Source organism: Haliotis rubra, unplaced genomic scaffold, assembly GCF_003918875.1.
Source record: "Haliotis rubra isolate DU_JTF1 unplaced genomic scaffold, ASM391887v1 Scf825, whole genome shotgun sequence".
NCBI classification, from domain to species: domain Eukaryota; kingdom Metazoa; phylum Mollusca; class Gastropoda; order Lepetellida; family Haliotidae; genus Haliotis; species Haliotis rubra.
This window is the reverse complement of record NW_025767552.1, coordinates 284227-309082: the sequence shown is the minus strand read 5'-3', so window position 1 is coordinate 309082 and position 24856 is coordinate 284227. Positions and strand designations below refer to the sequence as shown.

General features: G+C 42.6%; 1 protein-coding gene across 2 annotated transcripts in view; it reads left to right on the top strand.

Annotated features, from left to right (window-relative positions):
- The window catches only part of LOC124262168 (allatostatin-A receptor-like), a 51353-nt gene that overhangs the window by 7364 nt on the left and 19133 nt on the right, over nt 1–24856 (top strand). The gene's annotated exons all lie outside the window — the stretch shown is intronic.

The following is a 24856-nucleotide window of genomic DNA, read 5'->3' as shown; positions in this document are numbered from 1 at the left end:
TGATCACACACCCAAGCACGACTCAATGGTTGATCTTACCAGTGATACGTTATCGTAGGTCACTGACCAGACCAAAGGTTTCCTACTTAGCTCAATAACTAAACTGCTGTTATGCATTTGTATAGTTCGAAGTACGGCAATCAGAGTCGGATCGTTCGTTGAGGAACGCCTGCAATATATGTACAATAGTCCCAGAACGTATGTCTTTCCCTTTACTGTGAATATTGTGTTAACTTTCAACGACGAGTCGAGTGGTGGACATGGATACGTGCAGTAAAGAAAGGAAGTAAGAATTTCAAATTCATATTTTTGTTTAGTTTAGGTTGTTATTGATGTCGGAGAGAGTGAATGTAGGTTACTTCCCTTTGAACAGTATTACACTTTTATTACGGTGTGTCTGTTTAATGTGGGGAGAAAGCCCGTAGTTAGAAAGGTCTTAGACGTTCACCACCTCGGTGAAACCCACCCGGGTAAGGTGCTAACAAACCTTCAAACATAATTGGGATTCGAACCTCAAATCATAGGTTTCTGGCGTTTCCAAGGGACGTAGTCCTGTGAATCTCTGGTCTGCCTAGGGTTCCTTTTCAATATAAATGGGCTTGTTTGTTACTATCAAAATTATATATATTCAGAGACTAAGCCTTAGTCTATCCTGTACAGAGAATTGCGCCTTATGCTTATTATTTCGGTAAGTGTATTTTCAGTTATACCTGCCCTCTATAAATCATGATTTATTATGTGAGACGAGGTGACATAACGTTTAACATCGCCTGGAAAATCATTATAGTTACACAGAGATTTGTATATGTGTGTTATGATATTTTGTTACATCAGCTTATAAAGTTGAAGACTGCTTTGCCATCAACTTCACTTCGTATTGGTCACACAGACATCCTACCATCAGAGAATGCCAGGAATCTTGGTGTCATCCTCGATTCCAACATGTCCATGGATGCACACATCACCTCCATCAGTAGAGCCTGCTACTACAACATCCATAACATCAGCAAAGTCCGCCACTACCTTGATACTGACACCTGTAAACTTTTGATGCACGGTCTTGTCACTTCCAAACTCGACTACTGTAATTCACTATATGCCAACCTCTCTACTAAATCACTCCAGAAACTACAAAGAATTTCCAAATTCTGCTGCCAGATGTATCACCCACACTCATCGTCATGATCATATCACCCCATTACTACAGTCTCTACACTTGCTCCCCATCTATGCAAGAATTACGGCTTCAAAATCCTCATTCTGACTCATGACTACCTCTACAACGATAACTTTCCCGACTATCTCAAACATCTCGTCCCGTGTATGAATGTACCTCAGCGAAGTCTCCGACCCTCCTCTGACTCTCTCCTCACCCAACACAGATCTCCAAACCAACTGTCTGACCGAGCCTTCTTCTTTGCCAGCCCTAAACTTTGGAACTCTCTTCCAAAGGAAATCAGGAACACTTCATCGAAAGAAACTTTTAAATCTCTGCTAAAGACCCATCTATTCACTGCTGCCTTTCTGTCAAGTTATATGAACTATTTCCCTCCCTAATATTGTCACAGCGCCACTGAGCATCTCTATAGTGGATATTTGGCGCTTTATAAATACATTATTATTATTTATTATTATTTATTATTTATTATTATATAACGCGGGCGAGAATCGAACCACGGACCTTCCGTTCTCCGGCACATCCTCTGTCCCCTGGACCTCGAGTCATAAGGCTATGGATAGGCTTAATTGTTAATATATGGTTTCAAGTTTTCAGATCCGAGTTTTCATAGATTGTTATACATGTTAAAGAATTCCAATGTTCTTTCCGAACAGCAAAACTCACAAAATATAGGCTCTAAGGTTGAGGTGGGATAGCGAAATAGTTACAGCGATGGCCCGTCACACCAAAGGTCCGGATTGATTCAACTCAATACTCAACTACAGTAATGAACTGTAAAAAAGGACATTTTAGGCAAATATATTGTTAAAATACATGTGTTACTTTGACTTTTTAATTCACTACACCGATAATAAGACAGGTTAATCCACTGACTGTCAAGGACCCGTGAAGATCCGTGTTTGCAAACCATGCTTGTCGTAAGACACGACAAACGGGTGGTCAGACTTGCTGATTTGCTTGACACTTGTCCTACTATAGCAGTTTATCACTGGATTGTCTGGTCCAGACTCGATTATTCACATACCGCCTTCATATAGCTAGAACATTGCTAGGTGCGACGTTAAACAACAAACAAACTGATTTTCAAAAACAATAAATGGGTTGTAAATTTCATCCCTCATTTATCAAGTTCAGATATATAAGAGGTTTAATAGCGTTTCAGTCTTTATTAGCATATGAACTTTGTCTCCCCTTTCCGTAATCTATCTCAGCCTGGCGATTCCCACAGTGGCTGTGTCAGCGAGATAATTATCTCCACTCTGGAGTTTACCCTCATTGCCGACACACCGACATATGACATAACCACTGACCACAGATTAGAGGTCAGGATCTTGAACTGCGAACAGTAGCTGATTGTGTTATCTCCGTGAGATTTAACATGCTCATTCCGGTGATGATATATCGTTCCCCTGCCCAGATCGAGTATAGAATAAAGTCACTGCTTCTACACTTGATGTGTTGTAAGCGCATCAGCGTCACTCATTATGGTAGACTTGCACAAGTCTCTTATGCAGTGATTATTATTTTAAATAAAAACTTCTAAACCATATAAATCGTCTGAGCAAGTTGACCATATTAAAGATTTGCGTCCTCGCTTGTCTGGGCAAAGTCACTGTAAAGATCCAACTGAAATACAGATGTGGACCTATCGTTTAGTACAGCCTTGGAGCCAGGCTACATCATTAGTTACATGGCCGCCAGATGTCACTTGTGTTATTGTGAAGCCCATATTCAAGGGTGTCCTCCCATTACGCAGACAGCCAGTTCGCAGACACCTTTAAACAACAACATTTACGGTTCAGTGAACAGATTATCTACTACCTGTTACCTACACATTATAATGGAATAGTCCAAATAAAAACACAGGAACAAACTGAAGCTATATTATTTATTTTGAAAGATGGACGAAAAGACAGTAATTTGAATTTTTATTGCTGCAATATGAAAACAGTATATTTTCATAAACATTTCGGTTTAACCTTCTAGTCTAACGGGAGTCGGCATCATCATATTGAAAACATTAGCTTAGCTGTTAGAAATTGCGACACTGTTGTATCATATAAATCAAATAAAGACAAATGTGAACCTAAATATTATTCATATGGAATAAAGAAGTTATATGTTTTGCACACAATATTAAGATATATGACGAGTGCACTTAATTACGATTTATTTAGAATAAATATTTAAAATATGACGCATCATGTGAATGTGGCCATGGGTGTGAGAATGTTTTTCATTACTTCCTTGAATGTCTATTGTATACTACTCAAAGACACAAACTGTTACAATCTTTAGAAAGTATTGTTAAAATTAGAACACTGATTGGTATTAATCGTATCTTACATGGCAATGCAGGTGTATCATTTACTGCAAATCAGAATGTTTTCAAATATGTACATATCTATATCTCTCCAACAAAACGTTTTCTCAGTTAACTTCTGTTGTACATATGCTATTATTGGGAGGGGTCTTTTCTATCAATAAACACAATCAAACCTCTCAGTGACAAAGCTGTTTTATATTCGATAGTAATTGATAGTAAAATCAATTTTGAGAAGAGAAATCATTTATCATTTAATCACAACAAAGTTCTATTTACCCACAATCAAACTTCTCAGTAACGAACCTGTTTCAGGCTCACCCTGCTCTACTCACTGGACAGTGGACTGTTCCATTATACCCATAGGTGTTACCCTAAATAACCTTCTAGTTCAGTGTCTGTCAATTGGGTGTCTGTCAAATGGTTGTCTGTCAATTGGGAGATAACCATATTCAAGTACTCTGTGCGTTCGACAAATATCTCCTTGTGCTGTGTTATGTAAGTCTTGCAGGAACATCTTAGTCCCGCAGTAAAGCGTAGCTGTAATTCTCTCTGGAACATCTTACCCCCGCAGTAAAGCGTAGCTGTAATTCTCTCTGGAACGTCTTACCCCCGCAGTAAAGCGTAGCTGTAATTCTCTCTGGGACATCTTACCCCCGCAGTAAAGCGTAGCTGTAATTCTCTCTGGAACATCTTACCCCCGCAGTAAAGCGTAGCTGTAATTCTCTCTGGAACATCTTACCCCCGCAGTAAAGCGTAGCTGTAATTCTCTCTGGAACATCTTACCCCCGCAGTAAAGCGTAGCTGTAATTCTCTCTGGAACATCTTACCCCCGCAGTAAAGCGTAGCTGTAATTCTCTCTGGAACATCTTACCCCCGCAGTAAAGCGTAGCTGTAATTCTCTCTGGAACATCTTACCCCCGCAGTAAAGCGTAGCTGTAATTCTCTCTGGAACATCTTACCCCCGCAGTAAAGCGTAGCTGTAATTCTCTCTGGAACATCTTACCCCCGCAGTAAAGCGTAGCTGTAATTCTCTCTGGAACATCTTAGTCCCACAGTAAAGCGTGGTTGTAAGTCTCGCTGGAACATTTTAGTCCCGCAGTACAGCACGGTAGTTAGCCTCACAGGAACATCATAGTCCCGCATTAAAGCACCTTAGTAAACTTCGCAGGAATATCTATTCCCGCAGTAAAGCTTGGCTGTAATTCTAGCTGGAACATCTTAGTCCCACAGTAAAGCGCAGTTGTAAGTCTTACAGGAACATCTTAGTCCCGCAGTAAAGCGTGGTTGTAAGTCTCGCTGGAACATTTTAATCCCGCAGTAGAGCACAGTATTAAGTCTCACAGGAACACCTTAGTGCCGCAGGAAAGCACAGTTTTAAGTCTCACAGGAACATCTTAGTCCCGCAGTAAAGCACGGTTGTAAGTCTCGCAGGAACATCTTAGTCCCGCATTAAAGCACGATAGTAAGCCCCGCAGGAACATCATAGTCCCACAGTAAAGCACCTTAGTAACCTTCGCAGGAACATCATAGTCCCGCAGTCAAGCACCTTAGTAAACTTCGCAGGAAACATCATAGTCCCACAGTAAAGCACCTTAGTAACCTTCGCTGGAACATCATAGTCCCACAGTAAAGCACCTTAGTAACCCTCGCTGGAACATCATAGTCCCACAGTAAAGCACCTAAGTAAAATTGGCAGGAACATCATAGTCCCACAGTAAAGCACCTTAGTAAACTTCGCAGGAACATCATAGTCCCGCAGTCAAGCACCTTAGTAAACTTCGCTGGAAAATCATAGTCCCACAGTAAAGCACCTTAGTAACCTTCGCTGGAACATCATAGTCCCACAGTAAAGCACCTTAGTAACCTTCGCAGGAACATCATAGTCCCACAGTCAAGCACCTTATTAAACTTCGCAGGAACATCATAGTCCCACAGTAAAGCACCTTAGTAACCTTCGCTGGAACATCATAGTCCCACAGTAAAGCACCTTAGTAACCCTCGCTGGAACATCATAGTCCCACAGTAAAGCACCTTAGTAAAATTGGCAGGAACATCATAGTCCCACAGTAAAGCACCTTATTAAGCCTCGCAGGAACATCATAGTCCTGCAGTAAAGCACCTTAGTAAACTTCGCAGGAACATCATAGTCCCACAGTAAAGCACCTTAGTAAACTTCGCTGGAACACCATAGTCCTGCAGTAAAGCACCTTAGTAACCTTCGCAGGAACATCATAGACCCGCAGTAAAGCACCTTAGTAAACTTCGCAGGAACATCATAGTCCCACAGTAAAGCACGTTATTAAGCACTGCAGGAACATCATAGTCCCGCAGTAAAGCACCTTAGTAAACTTCGCAGGACCATCATAGTCCCACAGTAAAGCACCTTAGTAAACTTTGCAGGAACATCATAGTCCTTCAGTAAAGCACCTTAGTAACCCTCGCAGGAACATCATAGTCCTGCAGTAAAGCACCTTAGTTAACTTCGCAGGAACATCATAGCCCTGCAGTAAAGCACAGTAGTAAGCCTCGCATCCTGTTAGCAGAACACGATTGCTATTGCAGGATAAGATTGTAGTCGACTTGTTGTTGGTATTTTCTGTTTGCCGAATACATTCATAGACAATTTATTGATGATTACACGTCAAACTTCGCCCAGCTTCTCGTGCTCATGTCTGTTCTACAGCTTCGTCTTTTCCGAAGTTTACGGTAAATGAATGCTGTTTACAAACGAATCCTTAAAACGACCAAAGTCATTAAACGATACGCCGTCTGATATTTTTTTAGGCAACGGAGCATTCTATGTCGACAAAAAATATATGACATTGTTGATTATATAAGGGCGAAATGAACACTTTTTTGTCGCACACGCGCACACGCATGCAAACACACACACAACTCTCTAATGACTGTAAACTTCCGAACCAACACTTGACCACCACGAGGGGAGATACCACACAGTATCCATGTCATGACAAGCTCTACACCAGCTATACTGGACTGGATATTCTGGTCTATGTAGGTCAATCCACTATACCATCATTACAGCTGGTGGATACCTCCGTCTACGTCAGACAGCCTACTTCTACTACAGGCCGTATAACCCAGATGGTATTGTAAGACAATCTCCAAATTCCTTTTCTTGCATAACACCGTTGGCATCGGGAGATGCGTGCCAAGACAAGTTTGTGTTTGCCGTGTGGAATTATCTTCCATGAGATCTTCTATCAAAGAACTTTACTTTGTAATGAACGTTGTGATGTTAACCAACAAGGAACAAAACCACTATACTAGAGACTTGTACTTTTACTCTGAGTGTTAAGATAAGCAGTACCTAAGGGGAAGAGGTAGTCTGTCTCACAGTCCCTGAACCACATTATGTTCCCCACTGCCAAGACCTCTCTGCAGTGCTAAAGCCTAGATTTCCTCAGGCTCAGGAATCTCTGGTCTCCTTTTCAATTTAAATGGGCTTGTTTGTTACTATCAAAATTCTATATATTCAGAGACTAAGCATTAGTCTAGGGAAGAGGGTGCGGTTGAGATGTGTGATGTCGTTCTTGGTACTGGAGTTTGATGAAAACGCAGGAATTATCTGTCGAGTTGTAATCTATTCCCTGTATAAAAGAAGCATATACCACGCCAGTGTTAAATCGATTACGAAGCAAAATGTGGTTTATATCAGAAATAATCTCGACATAACTATCAGTTCGTATCGGAATACATTGCGGCATGATTTGTCCTACGGCGTTTTGTAAACAAATGTACATGTCGTGGTGATGGCGATGAAGCGTTGACAGTTCCATCAATAACTGGAATATGGAACTTCGATTTTTATCTGCAGGATCATGAAGTGGAGTTTGATGTTGGACTTGTGTGAATGCATTCCTTTAAAGGGGGTGTGAACATTACCTATTGCTCTCTCAAACGTAAACACATTTCCCGGTGAAATATGTTTCGCCTCAAAGTTTCCGGGGAAGTACAGATTCTCTCTCTCTCTCTCTCTCTCTCTCTCTCTCTCTCTCTCTCTCTCTCTCTCTCTCTCTCTCTCTCTCTCTCTCTCTCTCTCTCTCTCTCTCTCTCTCTCTCTCTCTCTCTCTCTCTCTCTCTCTCTCTCTCTCTCTATATCCGACACATATATATATATATATATATAGTATATCTGGTGATTCCTGGGTTCTTTATGTCCCCGGATCGGTAGGGTAGCCCAGTGGTTAAAGCGTTCGCTCGTCACGCCAAAGGCCCGGGTTCGCGCACACACACACGCACTCACCTTCTCCTACACACACTCCTTCGCACGAGCACACTGACACTGACACTTGCACACACGCCCACAGACACGTGCATACATTTGGCTAAAAAACGCCTTCATCCTCATTCCACCTCAACCCAAACTCCATACAGTGCAGATCCATATTCACACATTCGTGCTTTGGCAATACTATATATTTATCTCTCTCACCGTTGTTTTGTACAACACACTTGAATGATTTGAAATTGTATTGGTTCTCTACGCCGTGTGTCCCTCCCGGATCTGTTAAATGTCGGAGAAGGAGATCATCAAAGCAGTCACTGGGATTGATTTCCAACGTACATGTCGTTCCTTAAAGCTGTTTCAATTTCTCTGTCACACACACTGCATACAGTTTGTTTCTCTCGACATTCAAATTTCTCTTAAGCTTGAAATTGAATTAATTTGTCAGAACGTTCTTTGTACAGTGACATAACCCATCAATCGAGACTTCAGTGAAACATCGATTCAGCTGAGCTGTACAAGAAACGCAGCTGTCTTAAAGTACGTTGTGTCCGCCAAGAAGTATTACATGAAAGCCAATCTATCTATCGCATGTGGTCCCTATAGGCTAATATGGAGAGCCGTGTCTACCAGCTGCTCACTATCAGCTAACCATCGGTCGTTGACCTATGACGTCACCTTGGTCTGTGGAGCAGATGTGTGAGATAGGTCTGTTGATTGATCCTTCTGAGTACTGTGCAGTACTACTACTGGTGGGTGAATCCAGGGCTTGATTCTGATAAATGTATGGACCTCAAGTAACACAGTGACGTGACCCCTCAACCTCCCCATACCAACAGTGGTGGGACGGTGGGGTAGCCTAGTGGTTTAAGCGTTCGCTCGTCACGCGGGTTCGATTCCCCACATGGGTAAAATATGTGAAGCCCATTTCAGGTCTCCCCCGCCATGATATTGCTGGAATATTGCTAGAAGCGGCGTAAAACTAAACTCACTCACTCACCAACAGTGGTATTCCATTCCTAGCGGGTGTACAGTAGTTTAGATTTAGTTACGTCCCTTCCCTGCCGAAATTCAAAGCTCAACACAGCGCCAAATCGTTGGCTCTGCCAACCACACACAGCAGGACCACATACAGGACTGTTCGAGAACACCTCCGTTCCTTTCTTTAGCTGGTTCAACTTTGGTAATTGGATTCCGTGGCCCAATCAGGATCCGCTGATCGTGAGTTCGAATCCAAGATTCATAAGTTACTGCCCTTAGAATGTCGCCACCAACCCATGTTTGCAGAGTTTGGAGTAAAAAGTGGATTGTCTAAGGCGTCCCAGGTGCCGCAATCCACTCTACAGAATTGCGTTTCTTGGGCATGCCGGAATTCATGGGTTCGAATCCCGTTCCGACCTGATTATGTTTTCATTCTTGTCAGCACGACATCCGTGGTCTTTTGTTTCACAGCCGTTTTAGATCTGCATCACTGAAGGCTTTTCTACCACACTGAGCTGACATAGGCGTCGTCAAGAAGACATTTGTGAAGTTTATGAATGTAATAAATTAAATAATATAGGCCACTGTCTCAGGTTACCCTTCAAAAGTACACAAAAACAAAGTATGATTTAACGAGGACACATATATATATATATGCCAGGGAGGGTTGCAACGACATCAGGTTGACAGATGACCCGTCGCGCCACCATGAATATATTCATATGAACATTATGCTAAACGCCGAGACCCCTACAGAGTGTTGTGAGTGACATTTAGAAGAGTGTTTCTGTATGTGGGTATACATTCTGACTACCGTTGCCTACTGACCCGATGCCAGTGGAACAAAACAACTGACGTTCGTACAAAACACATTACGTACGACGTATCTCTCAGTCTTCTCCCATATCCAGACGTTGTGGTGGCAGTATCAAATTATCAGCGGTTTATCTCTACACGTTGCCCATACCAAAAGCCCAGGATGTTCCCTTGTGATGGTGATGATTTAGGCTGGATTACCAGCTTCCCAAGCTGGTTCGTGCTTAGATGAAACTCCGACAAATCTCACATACTATGAAGACGTTTCGTTGCCAACCCGTACAATCTGTAAGATTGAGCATTTCTCAGATTTTTGAAAGACAGACAAGATCCCTGCTAAAAGGAGTCAGTTTCTATCTTGCGAGTAAGTCCTTTTAAAACCTTGATAAGACCATGGCTATTATTTCTCAAGTGGTACAATTTCAGGAAAAGGGCACGTCCTTCTGGAACCAAGTGCGTTGTTGCAGAAATAATGGTCACCAAAATATAAAAAAAACACCAGCAAATTGCCAGCTGCCAGTTAATCGCGAGCCGGTTTAGGTGATGAAAAGAAATCGTGGCCTGATGAGTTATTTTTATTCATGCTAGGATGTAGAATAACTATCATTTCAACTTTTTCCAGAGAGTAATTTCACCGTTTTGAGACTACTCGACATTTGGAATGTTCTCCTTGGGGTAAGAGACAGGTAAACACTTGAATGAACCCTCGCAACCCAAACGAATGCGCCCTTATTTACGTCAGGAATTCACAGAGTGTGTGAGCGACATTTTAAGCCGTTATCACGAACATTTAGAACATTATTTCCGTTGGAGAGTCGTTTGAGTGCGTGTTTGTGTCTCTCTCTCTGGGGGTGTTTTTAATCGCCGAGCGCATCAATTATCAAGCTGTATAATGACGGTACGAAAATAATCTAGTCTCGACCAGACAAGCTCGTGACTGGTATTACGAGAACATCCACGTCATCGGGATACCATGACGTCATCAGTCAAGGCACTGAGTGTGACCCCTCTATCATAAAGCAGCATGTTTACATATGGCGGTGTGTGGTCCTGTGCTCGGAGCTCACGTCACAAATCAAGCGAAGTTTCTGGAACTTCAGTTCTGCCCCACAATGAAGCACATGTGACACATGGTCTCACCTTAGGCAAGTGATGAGCTTGTTCAAAATTGCATCTGTTCACCCAGCAGAAAATGGGTACCCGGTGACACGTCGCGACTAATAACTTCATGAGCCTAGCAGGCAGCTTGGGTTATCAGGGAAGTTGTATGATCCCCAGGGAGCCGAGATTGATAATAAGATGTGCCGTTGAGATTGACATCCAATGATCGAGGGGGAAAAATACCAGCGCCTTGAGCATGCACTAGTGCGTGGATATGTGCGCTACATAAATATCCAATAATAACAAATAATAATAATGTTAATTATTATTATTATTTTGTGCGCTTTGAGCAGGATATCTAGCCTGGAAAATGCTTATTATGAATATTTTCATTATTCTCATTATTTGTTTTAATTTTTTTTTTATTTTTTTTTTTTCGTACAAAGTCAATGTACAGTGAAAAGTCCACTATTTCCAGACATTTCCTGGAATTTTTATGTTAATTATTCATATTATGTTTACGTAAAAACATCGGGAAAAACATCGGGACCTATTGTTACCTGCAGTCCCCAAGAGTTATCTTTTACGTGGCTTCGTGCAATGTAATATATGCGGAGAAAACATTCGCCAACGACTGTCATATGTTTTTATTGGATATTTATTACATGTTGTTTCTACGGCGCTGTGTACGTCAGTTAGAGGCACAACCACTATCCAGACAATGCTTTGATTAAGGATGTCACACGACCCAAGGTGTCCTGTAAACAGAAGATAAACACCAGCATCCTTTACGTAGTGTTACATTACAGGTTTTCATTATAAGCAAGTTTACACGTCTTCTCTTATTAATAATATCCTGGCGTTGAACCAATACAGTTCACCATGGGGATTAAAACATCGACCAATCTCTGGGTAATCGTTCATAATCCGACATTGCTCTTTTGTTCTGGTGAATCCCGTGGCTTGGTAAACACGAACAGGTCATGTAAGCCGCATCAGACACGCACGTGCGATCCACATGTAATCCACGTGGACAGCCAAGTACGTAGGTCACAAAGGGCGTAATAATTATCTAACACCACTGAGAGAACTTTTCAATTTTGACATATAATTTTTCCGACTTTTCATCATGTTCTATTTTAGAGAACCCAATATGCAGTCCACGTTATAAGCACGTCTGATAATCATGTGTTCCAAATCCTTAAAGGGGGTCTGTCTGGGCAAGTTGCCAAGCCCAGGACGTAAATTGTGGATCATTCAAAGCTAAGTGTTGGTAACTTCCAACTCCAAACGAATTGTATATACTGTTATCCTAAGACTACCCGTCATGGTTTTATCTGGTCTTTTGTGTAGACAGAATTACTGCACATCCATGAAATACCTACTAGTATATCCTTGGAGCGAGGCATGTGTAAATCAAATAAAAACTTACATATTACGGAAACAATACAAACAAAATATTCGAAAATACCTTCAGTCACTAACTCAAGCGTTGTGTATATTATAAACAACAACCATATTCATATTTCGTATCAGTAAATTTTGGGTTGATGCCAAAAGGTTAGTGAGTGTGTTTAGTTCCTCGCCGCACTCAGCAATATTCCAGTTATATGGCGGCGATCTGTAAATAATCGAGTCTGGACCAGAGAACCCAGTGATCAACAGCATGAGCATCGATCTATGCAATTGGGAACCGATGACATGTGTCAACCAAGTCAGCGAGCCTGACCACCCGATCCTGTTAGTCGCCTCTTACGACAAGCACAAAAAGATGATGTGGCCCCTTGTTACTGATAATTGAGGGTAACATATCTTGTTGTTACAAAGTACCGGCTCTTACACCCATGGCTATTACTTCCATCATTTCCATCGTGTTGTTGTTGCTGTTGTCTTGTTGTTGTTCTATTCTTGTCCGCGACCCCAGTCATGCAAGGGTCTCGTGCCCACCAGCCGTCAGTGCGGTGCTATTTATAGACGGTAGCGAGGGGGTCGCTGGTCTCGGATAACAGCCTGCGGATTGTTTGTGTTTGTTTTGCTCAAGACAAACAATTGTGAAATAGACTTGGCAAGTGGACCCCACCTATCAAATGAAGATCAGTCTGAAAGATAATATATATCACTCTAAAAAGTTACGGGCCTCCCGATTCCCTAGGATTAATATAGCTGATCCAAGAAAATTCTTGTTTATTGCATTGGATATCAAGCTTGAGAGAGTACGATCAAAGAATGCGAGGAGTGTGTGTGTGTGTGTGTGTGTGTGTGTGTGTGTGTGTGTGCGTGCGTGCGTGCGTGCGTGCGTGTGTGTGCGTGCGTGCTTGTTGAGCAATGGATAACAAGTAGCACACAAATAACTGAACGATGCTTGATGTAATGCAAGAATTGACAAGCTGACTGAATAATAAGTTAAAATACTCAGACAAGATATAATGCCTTGATCTCTGTTGATCAAAGGTTTGTGTCGACGGATTTCTGTTCTTTCTTGGATTTATGTTTCTGAAGTCCCAGTGTGTTAGAAAGGAATTTGATGGCTGCGGAATGTTTTCCAGTGATCTGGTATGGCCTTATTCTTTTTTTCATTTTTGGCTTTTGAAATTGTATGTTATTTTCCTGAACGGGAGATTTAATCATTGTACGAGTCATCAGAATGACAATTCATCATACTCCTCTGTAGCTTGTCAGAAGGGGTATTACAGCCATTAGCGTGATAGATGGTTGTAAGAGAGGGGTGCCAGTGAAGCTAGTATGGGTGCCCGCTGACAATGTAGGTCAGGATGAATCGGATGGTTGGTAGGTTGTTGTTTAACGCCGCACTCAGCAATATTCCAGCTATATGGCAGCGGTCTGTCAACAATCGAGTGAGTTTGATTGGTTGGGGTGGGGAGAATTTAACTGAATGTTAGTGCTGGGAATTGGAACTCTTCAAGACTGGCATTTAGATCCAGAAATAATGTTATCTTATTTAATAATACAAATATATGTATAAAACAAATCAAGAACGATCCTTAATTGCAGACCCAGAGTTGAGACAAGCTAGACTTGACATGTAGTTCTAGACATGAGTAGGATGTCCATGCAATTTATTCGCTGGGTTCTGGGATACAGACTCGTAGGCTACTTACAGACGGGGGCGGTGGGGTAGCGTAGTGGTTAAAGCGTTCGTTCGTCACGCCGAAGACCCGGGTTCGATTCCCCACATGGGTACAATATGTGAAGCCCATTTCTGGTGTCCCCCGCCGTGATATAGCTGGAATATTGCTAAAAGCGGCGTAAAACTAAACTCACTCACTCACTCACTTACAGACGTGGTGGTAGCTGGATACAGAACACCTGAAGAAAATATCAATGAATTTTGTTTTCTTTTGTAATCACCAACAACTAAAATGTCAATCAAACTTAAGGTTAATCTGTGAGGATATGGACATTTCTTTAATAGTATTACGATGACATCAGATTGTCCTTAACCTTTATTCGGTTATTTTGTGGAGATTTGTTATGTTCGGTAACCTTGAGAAACTTGGGTTTAAAATGGCGTTGTTTCCTCTCTGAAATGAAAATCTCACAGAGCAGGATTTCAGACGGATTAGCCAAGTTGTTGTGAGGGGATCAGATGTGATAAGGATATTGTTTCCAACGTTTTTGGAATATTTAATGATTTTCTACAGGAGCTGATTGTCGAATTTATCGAGTCGGCGCCATGCAATCTCGTTGTTGTAGGATAAGGGCGAGAATTAAGCCCATTGCCACATGGTTTGATAACGGTTTAAGTCTCCTGAGGTAATATTTTCAGAACATGCTTGTTGGCACTTAATGCATAAATCAAATATTATCGTAACTTAGCATCAAGGACTCTTCAGATGAAATTGAAATCCTCAACTGTTGCCAAACTACCCAGTTCCTAGCTGAGGTTTGATGGTTCAGGCGAACACAGAACAGACGGATCTCGTCGTAGTTTTATGGCATTATATGTTTTCATTATTTGTTTCCTGGAATCTCATCAATACTGAAAGCGGGGACGCTAAATTGCCAGGCAAAAGACAGTATACACCCATGATTGGTGGTAGCTGGACATGAAACAAGCGAGAAATGGTTATATGTTATATACGGGCTGTCATGGTGATTTCGACCTTGTGTTTACAGTCTCCCGGCGACTGTTTCCAGCCTTTATATGACGTTTTAATGTTTTGGTCAAATTTGAATTTTAAGTGGGTTCGTTCTTTTGTTCGGAATTTTGATAGGAAATCATAAATATTTCTACATAGCTTCGTGGCACCATGTCGTAAATTCTGCTTTTTAAGCTTAGCAGTTTTTTAACGTTGGTTTTGGTTTCTGTATAGAATCAAGGTCATACTTGTTTAAAGTATGTGTAAGATATATCTTTATCTTACTCTCACTGTGGGATATAATGACGTTTTTTATGCTGGAGCTCATAAAACATCCATAGTTGCGTTTGCATTTCAAAGAGAAATATCGAATATTCGGGGCCGTTGGGAACTCGGGTAAACGATTTTCAGTCCAGACATGTCGTTGTCAGTATGAATGATACAGCACGTGTGGTATATGTGAAATAATTCCAGTGGGGAATTTTCAGTGGATGTCAAAAGGTTCGTTTGTTGTTTAACGCCGCACTCAGCAATATTCCTGCTATGTGGCGGCTGTCTGTAAATAATCAAGTCTGGAACAGACAAACCCGTTATAAACAACATGAGCCTTGATACGCAACTGTTGAAATGGACGTATTAAGCAAAGCCGTCCAAAAGCTTAATATGTGAGTAAGTATTGTTTAAGGCCGCCTCAGCACTTTTTCAGCTATTGCGTAGATCTGAAAACTTAGACCAAAACTATAACAATCAATGGAATTTGTGCCGCTTTGATTATATTTTATATGATTTCTAGGGAATGGTGTTCATAAAGTAATATTACGTCAGTGGTGGTGGTGGAATTGGGTTTAACGTCGTGCTTGAGAATATTTCGCTCATATGACGACGTGCATGCGTGTGTATGTGTATGTGCGGCTGCTTGTACTAGCCCAGACTTAAGCTGGTTTTATAGTGCTAGCCCACTGAGATACCATGCCGCAGTGAAGCATGAATACCCCACTCAGACAAATTATACTGACTCCGAGCCGACCAGTCCTTTTTGTACCCATTAATGCCGAGCGCCAGGCAGGGACCAACAAGTACCATATTTTAACGTCGTTTGGTATGACGCGGTCGGGGATCGACCCGCGACCTTCCGCTCTCCGGGCGGACGCTCTAACCACTACACCACGGAGGCGGTCATTTCGTCAGTAATAGGGTATTGGTTGGTTTGTTGGTTTGCTGTTTAACGCCGCACTCAGCAATATTCCAGCTATATGACGGCTGTCTGTAAATAATCGAGTCTGGACCAGACAATCCAGTGATCAACAGCCTGAGCATCGGTCTACACAATTGGGATACGAAGACATGTATCAACCAAGTCAGCGTGCCTGACCACCCGATCCCTTTAGTCACCTCTTACGACAAGCATGGGTTACTGAAGATCAGTATAGCCCGGATCTTCACAGGTTCGGTAATTAGGGACAAAGGTCAGGAAAGTATTATAACTCGCGTCTGAGGTCAAGGTAACTACGCTGTATGGTCAGGCATGACAGAAACACATAATTAATAGAAATACGTGCTTATGCTTAGGCCAGCGTTCTCCCTGTATAACAATGTAAATCTACCGTCATGCAGCAGCCTGCTCTAACGATCACCAATTTAGTCTCATATACTTTGAAATGAAAGTCGATATTCATTTATAGGACTAGGGGAGCTCCATTGAGACCTGGCCCAGTATCATTCTCATGTTTGTCGTGGGACAGAGGTCAGGTGACTTAGCTGTGACTTGGTCGCAGTCGCACTTGCCTGGCCTACATTCAGAAACATGTCGGCTAAACAAGTTTTAGACAATGTGGGTCGGGGCATAAAACAACATTCGTTCACTAACTATTTTGCTATAGTTTGCATACTTCTTGTGCGGGCTTGTGACAGCTGTTTTTTAATAACTTTTCTTCGATTCATTGAAGACACTGTCAGCAACTGAGGGCACTGATGTCCCAGACGTCTAAGGCGCCGCGATTAGCCGCGCAGAGTTGCGTCCCTTAGGCGGTCTAGGAGTCTATGTTCGTGGGTCCCATACCCGTCCTTGCGTGCTTTGCCATTACGAAACTGTCTTTGGCATGCATCACATCGGGCTTTCTTCACAAGTTAAGCCAACACACCGGGATATAACTTGAATACTATTGAAAGCTGTTTTAAACCCACCGAGTCACCCAATTTCAGCCGCTAAAGTTAAGGCTCATTATGTATGTCGTGTTGAGGGCCTGTATCTACTTCATTCTCGGTAGTTAAAGCGTTACACTGATGCCCCGGATCCGATTTCCACATGAATAAACTGTGTGAAGCCCATTGTCACTGCGGTATGACTGGTACATTGCTCCAAGGGGCGTAAAACCATTATCACAAGGCCACTCACTTATACAAGGACGCTTGGGTCACCCTTAAATAGCGTTGAGCGCTGATACCTTCGTAACTCGCTTCGATAAAATACGACACTGGTGGTACGACGTTTGCCCGGGGATACGGGTCGTGGCGTTTTAATTTTGATACGGATTACCAGTTTCCGTCTGAATGTTCTGTGTTCACAGTATTCACCCTGGTACTGCCGAAACAATGCTGAGAGTCAACTCACTCACTCACTCACTCACTCTACCCGTTAAGATCCGGGTTAGATCTGGTCCCTAGCAACCCATGCTGACGAGATCGGGTGTTCAGGCTCGCTCACCTGGTTGACACATGTCGACGTATCCCAATTGCGTAGATTGATGGCCATCCTGTTGATCACTGGATTGTCTGGTCCAGACTCGGTTATTTACTGACTGCTGCCATATAGCTGGAATATTGCTGAGTGCAAAACAACACTCACTCACTCACTCACCGACTGGCTCTCACAGGTCCAATATCACAGTTTTTGATTAAATGGCTTGGATTAAATTTCCGATCGATTTCAATTTAGATTACATGTCGCTGAGATTTCAGGTTTCTTGCTAAGATAAGCCGCAATAAAAAACAAAGCGCTGTAAGTTAACGTGTAATTCGGTATCTGGTTGACTCTCCAGCTTTTACAAGAATTACACGGTACACGGTAGTCACATAGTCTTCAATTCTGCATGAATCATTCTCACAAAAAGACAACAATATGACAGCGAAAACGTCTTTTTCATTTTCTACCTTATCATACATCCTTTGAATTGAAACGCGGTATGGAAGCCTCCGGGAATTGGCAACTGATGCCCACCTACTCTGCGTCTTGCTGTTGCCTTTCGTCTTTAAAATGGACAGGGAAAAGACTGGGTTTTGTAGAAAACGAGGTGATTAATGTTTTTTGTCGGCTCCCGCTTTTAGGATTAACCGGCTATCATTTCGGCAAGCAGCGAGAACTATTGGCCAAGTCGTATGAAGAAAAATAGTCTCTCGTAAGCCTTGACATTTGCATCCAAGAACGTAAGGTACCTTTGAAGGTTTTTGTGTACAGTCGGACGCTGGCCGACTTGGAGCATGTGCCATCGCTTGTATAACACTTGGTGTAGGCCTAGTTAGAACAGCACTGTAACCAATCACATTATACAGTATTCATGATGGTGGTTTTGACTGTGTTTTTGCCTATAACTAAAGGAAAGTATGCAGTGAAGCATAATACGTCAATACGATTTATAAATAGATGAAAACCCCAGACTATTTGCACGGCCTAAGGTATCCTATCCTGCCTGCAATTCCTGAATCGGAGTCGGCTGTCACGTGATCACGGTTGCGTCCTTGACATAGCGAAGTCTGGACACAAACTGTACAGAGTTACCTCCCTTAGACTAGCAAGGGAGTAAGTGAGTGTTGAGTTTAACACCGCTTTGGAAAGTATTCTAGTTATGTAACGGTGTTAATGTTAATGTCGGAGAGAAGGATTATGTGAAGCAGGTCTTAGACGTTCAAAATTCATCCCTGGTTTGCCTGTTCCCGTGGTTTATCTGAAACACGTCTGCGTTGCTGCTTTCGTAACTACTCGCCTCTTACCGTGACTACGCCATCCGGCTTGCCGGAATGACACGAGTAGTTACGAATGGTGTTGCTGCGGACTGTGACGATATTGACGAGACAAGGACGATAACACGGACAACGATCTACACTGAACGTCATCAGGATCGTTGTCACCAAGTTAAGTTTTAACGGAAACCAGATGCTCATTTGCATCAGTCCACATGACAGCCACGAGTCTCATCAGCCATGGAATTTGAAAGGGGTGACGTCTGCTTGCTTCGGGCGTGAATGGTATATCTGCCATATTGTTGACGACTCTTCAAGGTTATGCTCCCAGATAACATAGTTGAGACATCCCATATATCACAGCCATGTTTGAGGCCTTCTCACTCAGAACGTGTTATGTCCGTATGTATATTTGTTGTAAAAACCCTGACCCTGAAGCTCCAAGGCGCCATCTGACCCGCGGTGAGACGATAAACGTCTATGCCTTTGTGCTATTAGCCTCTCAATCAGACCGTGAAACGAAAACACCCGAAAATCGTTGAAACCATTCAAGCAATTCAGTATGTCAGCCGTTGTTGAACATATTCGCTGGGCTTATTTCTACCATATATGCAGAGACAATTGTACTAAACAAATGTTAAGTATTAAATTCCGGCACTACATGCTGCTCTGCTGTGACGCCATGATGGTTGTTTAGCATCGCACAATGTACCGTCCTTGCGTAGCATTAAAGACTGATCATGGTTCCCGGTTAGATTCCAACTGAGACGTGGTGCAAAATGGGGGTTTTGTTACCTTATTCAAACAAATGGTCAAGTCGTCAAAGGGACAATTCGTTCTTCACAGTTGCGCCCCTTAGGTGTTCCAGAAGCCTGTGATCATATGTTTTTGGTTTATGAGCACCATGCTGTGTTCAGGGGGGGCTGGGGTAGCGCAGTGGTTAAAGTGTTTGCCCACCACGCCGAAGGATCGGGTTCGATCCCCACATGGATACAATGTGTGAAGCCCATGTCTGGTGTCCTCCGCCGTTATATTGCAGGAATTTTGCTAAAAGCTGTGTAAAACCCAACTCACTCACTCATTCACCAAGGCGAAAGGACATCACTTCAGGCTTCCGTACTCGTTATTATTTAGTTGCAATGCTGTTCGGAGCAGCGTTAAATCAGGTTCACCAGTTCATGCTAGAATGTCATAGTGCCCGCAACAGTTGTCACAGAAGAAACAGTAGCTATAGTCCCTCCCACATGAAGCTATTCAAAGCTCAACTCAGCACAACTCACTGACATATACCATTAAGTGCACTGAGAAACAGCTGGGCATATAGTTTTTCCAAACCCTGGTATAAGACGACAAAGCGCTTAAGAATATCAATACTTTAGTCCAACACCTAAACCAACGGACCCGTGAAGATCCGGGTTAGAATTGATCTTCAGTAACCCATGCTTGTCGTAAGAGGCGGCTAACGGGATAGGGTGGTCAGGCTCGCTGACTTGGTTGACACATGTCATCGGTTCCCAGTTAGCAGATCGATGCTCATGCTGTTGATCACTGGATTGTCTGGTCCAGACTCGATTATTTACAGACCGCCGCCATATAGCTGGAATATTGCTCACTCACTCTGAATCACTCACTCTAAGAACTGTTGACATCAATACAACCCGAACAAAGACGCTCCAGTGAGTGAGTGAGTGAGTAATCTTTACGCCGCTTTTAGCAATATTTTAGCATTATCACGGCGGGGGACACCAGAAATGGGCTTCACATATTGTACCCATGTGGGAAATCGAACCCGGATCCTCGGCGCGACGAGCAAACACTTTAACCACTAGGTTACCCTAGAAAGGAAGAAAGAAAATCTCTGGGGCTCCTATTTTATTGTATTATTATGATTTATAAACCAACTTTTCTGTGAAATATGTTCATTTCAGAGACTAGATGTTATTCTACCCGTATGAGGCGTTAAACAACATTAGCTTACTCAGACGAGGCTAAAGTATTCAAGTGTCTATAATCCATTTATCTGATCATTGACCGAAATAATTGAAATTGACACGGCTGTTCCAAAGTTCCCATAAAGTCCAGGAGAATGATACTGGGGTCGCGTATTCACGTTCTCCCGACTCCTAACTGCCTGTCACAGACTCGAGAATGGTAAAGGTTTAAACTAGTACCTTTACCAAAGTATGTGCTTCGTCGCCTGAGGCATTAGTCACGGAGAACACAAATATGCCACGTAATTTGAGAAGCGCCCACGGAAATAGAAGTAGGTTGTAGTAAGCCTTCTACTTAACTGCCATCTTAACCGACAGGAACATTTTGCTTCAGAGCTTGATGTAATTATTGAAGCCCCCTGAATTGATTTATTGAATGACCATTTCCAAGGTCGTCTGTGGTTGACAATATGGCGCCCCTTCTCGTCTTGTCTGCATGCTAAAGAATCCATATTTATTGGAAATAGTCAGTCACGTGGACTATCGTTCATCACAGTTCCACAGTTGGTAATCGTTGGTTGCTGTATCACCCTAGTCTGTCTCACAGTCCCTGAACTACATTATTTTCCCAAATGCCTATCCCTCTCTGCAATGCTAAAGCCCTAAATGAAGCAAGTCTAGATTTCCTCAGGTTCAGAATCCCCCAACTCACTGGGGCTCCTTTTCAATTTAAAAGCGTTAGTCAACCCCCAAACCCCAAGCCCTTAAAACATGACACCTTTTCACAGGCAGACGGTAAGCTGGTTTCTTAGCATGGTGTCATTGTAGTCTAATATATTCCCATGTGGCGGTTTATGGTGGACCAAATTAGGGATACACTACACCTACCCCGTAGTATCGTCAGTGGAATATGTCGTGTGGGAACTTGCCCAGATTAACAAGTTGTCCCCTCAACAGAGAATATTCCGGTCCCTGTTTGGAGTATTCTCTTTCCTCTATTTGATTTTGCAAAGCAAAAAAAAATGGTGTTCGAAGAAATTGTTTCACACATGGCTTGAGCTACTTTCTCTTTAAAGAACATTCGTACACCTATTCCAATTTCAAAACAAGGCTTTCTTTAGCGTGCTACTTTAGCGTCAGGTAGGTTTTCCCCACATAATCCCAAAGTGGTACTTAAGCGGTACCCCTGGTGTTCAGCGCACACAGTAACTCCAACGTATTTTGGTCACGTGTTACTTAAGGCCTTCCAACCTTTGAACATCGGTCGATGTTTACCTTGAAGAGAACGTTTATCGTGTAGTCAGTTGCATACAACGTCTATAAGGAAACATATATCTATACAGTTAATAATAACCTTTACACGCTGTTAAGAAAACATGAAGCCATTGTAATGTAACGTTATCTGCGAATTTGTATAGATGTCGCTTTGTCCTAATCGAGGTGTCAGCCTAAACGCTTGTAATGACTCATTCGGGCTGGAATGCCCCTGACACAGTTAACACTTAGACAATGCTATATATATGTCTTAATGGGATATGGTACTTGCTCCCTGGTATGTCGCCATCTGACGACAGATTTCCCCATTTTAGCTCACCTTTACTATGCCCGGTGGTCCTGAGGCAGCCTCAAACGTTACAGACAATGTCTTGATTTAGCTCGCTGTAACAGCTGGCCATGGCAGTTCATAAAGTGTTTGTAAATAGGTGGAAAAGAATCTTTAAATATGAAATTGTTTGCACGCTTTATTGTTGCAAGGTGGGTTTTTTTCTACAAATATTATTCGGCACGTAGTATTCATTATAAGTATATCTTGTTTTGCATATGTAGCTTCATTGACACATGTCATTGTATCGCAGTTGCGTAGACCGATGCTCATGCTGTTGATCACTGGATTGTCTGGTCCAGTCTCGATTATATACAGACCGCCGCCAAATATCTGGAATATTGCTGAGCATGGCGTTAAATAGCCAACCAACCGAACCAAATCCCGAAACAAACTAAAAGGTTCTAAAATCTCTTCTTTACCGAGAAATTGTAATTCCAAATATAACAAGTTTCATGAAGGATGCTCACCTCCCCTGATGGGTATAGTACGGTATGAAAAAGTCTTATATAGTCCTCAAGGATTTATCTATTGACACTGACCCTGACCTCAACACGCGTGGTATTACTGCCCTTAATATAGGTCAGGATATCTCGACTTGAGTGCTGGTAGTCATATAACGTCAACGCTCCACTGGATCTATAGTTAGTTGTAACGTGCGCTCAACAGTGGAGTGCAACGCTCTTGGCGTAACAGCCAACTAGAGTAGGTATCACATGAGTAAAGTGAATGCAATAGGCTGTTACCTTTCCCCCGCAAACCAATCGTTAGTTAACCCATAATAAGTGAGTATGGTTTTACGCCGCTTTTAGCAATATTCCAGCAATATGACTGCGGGGACACCTGAACTGGGCTTCACACATTGTACCCATGCGGGGAGCCGAACCCGGGCCTTCGGCGTGACGATCGAACGCTTTAGCCACTAGACTAGGGAGTACCGCCCTAAACCATAATGGTTGTAGGCGATCATATTGACGTTTATACAATTCAGTGTGATTTGCTCGTTCAAGACTCGAACACCTGCACATGGTAATCTAACAATGACGTTTATGAATACAATTTAACTCGGGAAAGATTTAAATGTTCTGAAAAGTCAATTTATCAGTAACAGGCGCTTTAATAGCACACAAACAACTCTTTAACATACCGCAAAACATGTATTCGACCGATGTATTTAAGTATGATGTGAATCTGAGTGGGCCATGTTGCCTTGACTTACTGTCAGGATAACGTGACCTCTGCTAGAATGGCGTTGTTGTTTATTTGGTACACTGAATCTGCTGGCTTTTTTACAACGCAATGAAGGAAACATGTCATATCACGCAGCGCAGACAAAATCCGGGTCACGTATCATATGACGATGTCTCTTTTGCGATTCATGATTACCAAGAGGCTAAAATTATAGTTGTGTGTGAGTTTCTTTTATTAATAATACACCTTTTACATTCGGGGGCGGTGGGGTAGCCCAGTGGTTAAAGCGTTTGCTCGTCACGCCGAAGACCCGGGTTCGATTCCTCACATGGGTACAATGTGTGAAACCTATTTCTCGTGTCACCCGCCGTGACATTGCTGGGATATTGCTAAATGCGGCGTAAAACTAAACTCACTCACTCGTTTAGATTCAAGGTTTAGTAGGGTGGGTGGGGGTTGGTATGCGGATGTCGGTGAACGGGGTCGATTGTCCGCAGGATAAACTAACGCTTTGTCTCTGAAAATATATAAATTTGATGGAGCAAAGAACATCATTCTTTCTTAAACGGAGACCCAGTTGGCGTAAGATTCCAAATCTGAAGACCGCCTCCGTGGTGTAGTGGTTAGAGCGTCCGCCCGGAGAGCGGAAGGTCGCGGGTTCGATCCCCGACCGCGTCATACCAAAAGACGTTAAAATATGGTACTTGTTGGTCCCTGCCTGGCGCTCGGCATTAATGGGTACAACAAGGACTGGTCGGCTCGGAGTCAGTATAATGTGTCTGAGTGGGGTATTCATGCTTCACTGCGGCATGGTATCTCAGTGGGCTAGCACTAGATACCAGCTTAAGTCTGGGCTAGTACAAGCAGCCGCATATACACATACACACGCATGCACGTCGTCATATGAGCGAAATATTCTCAAGCACGACGTTAAACCCAATTTCACCTCACCTCACCTCAAAACCCGAACGAAAATCTACAACTTGCTTCACTAAGAGCTTTAGCATTACTGTAAGGACTGGCTGGAACAGAGATATATATGGTTCAGAGACAGACTAGAACTGGCAACGAGTGAAGCCAATTTCTGGTTTTCCTTGCGTGATGTTGTTGAAATATTTCAAGTGGCCTTTTCGACTGATTCATCTATACAGATTATGGAAACTTTTAGTTTTATTGGCGTCATAGCGTGAAAGATTCTTGACGCAACGAAAGTCAGAAATTTGCCTTTGTAAGAGGCAGTGAGCGGCGGTGCGGACTTTCGCTTCTCTTCGAATGTCACATTATAAGTGAGTGAGTTTGGTTTGAGGAATATTCCAGTAATATCACGGCGGGGGATGCCAGAATACCCAACAAACAAGGATTGACTGCTACGGCTAGATTATTTTCTGTGTTTTCCATCTCCGACCCTCCCTGTATGTTCA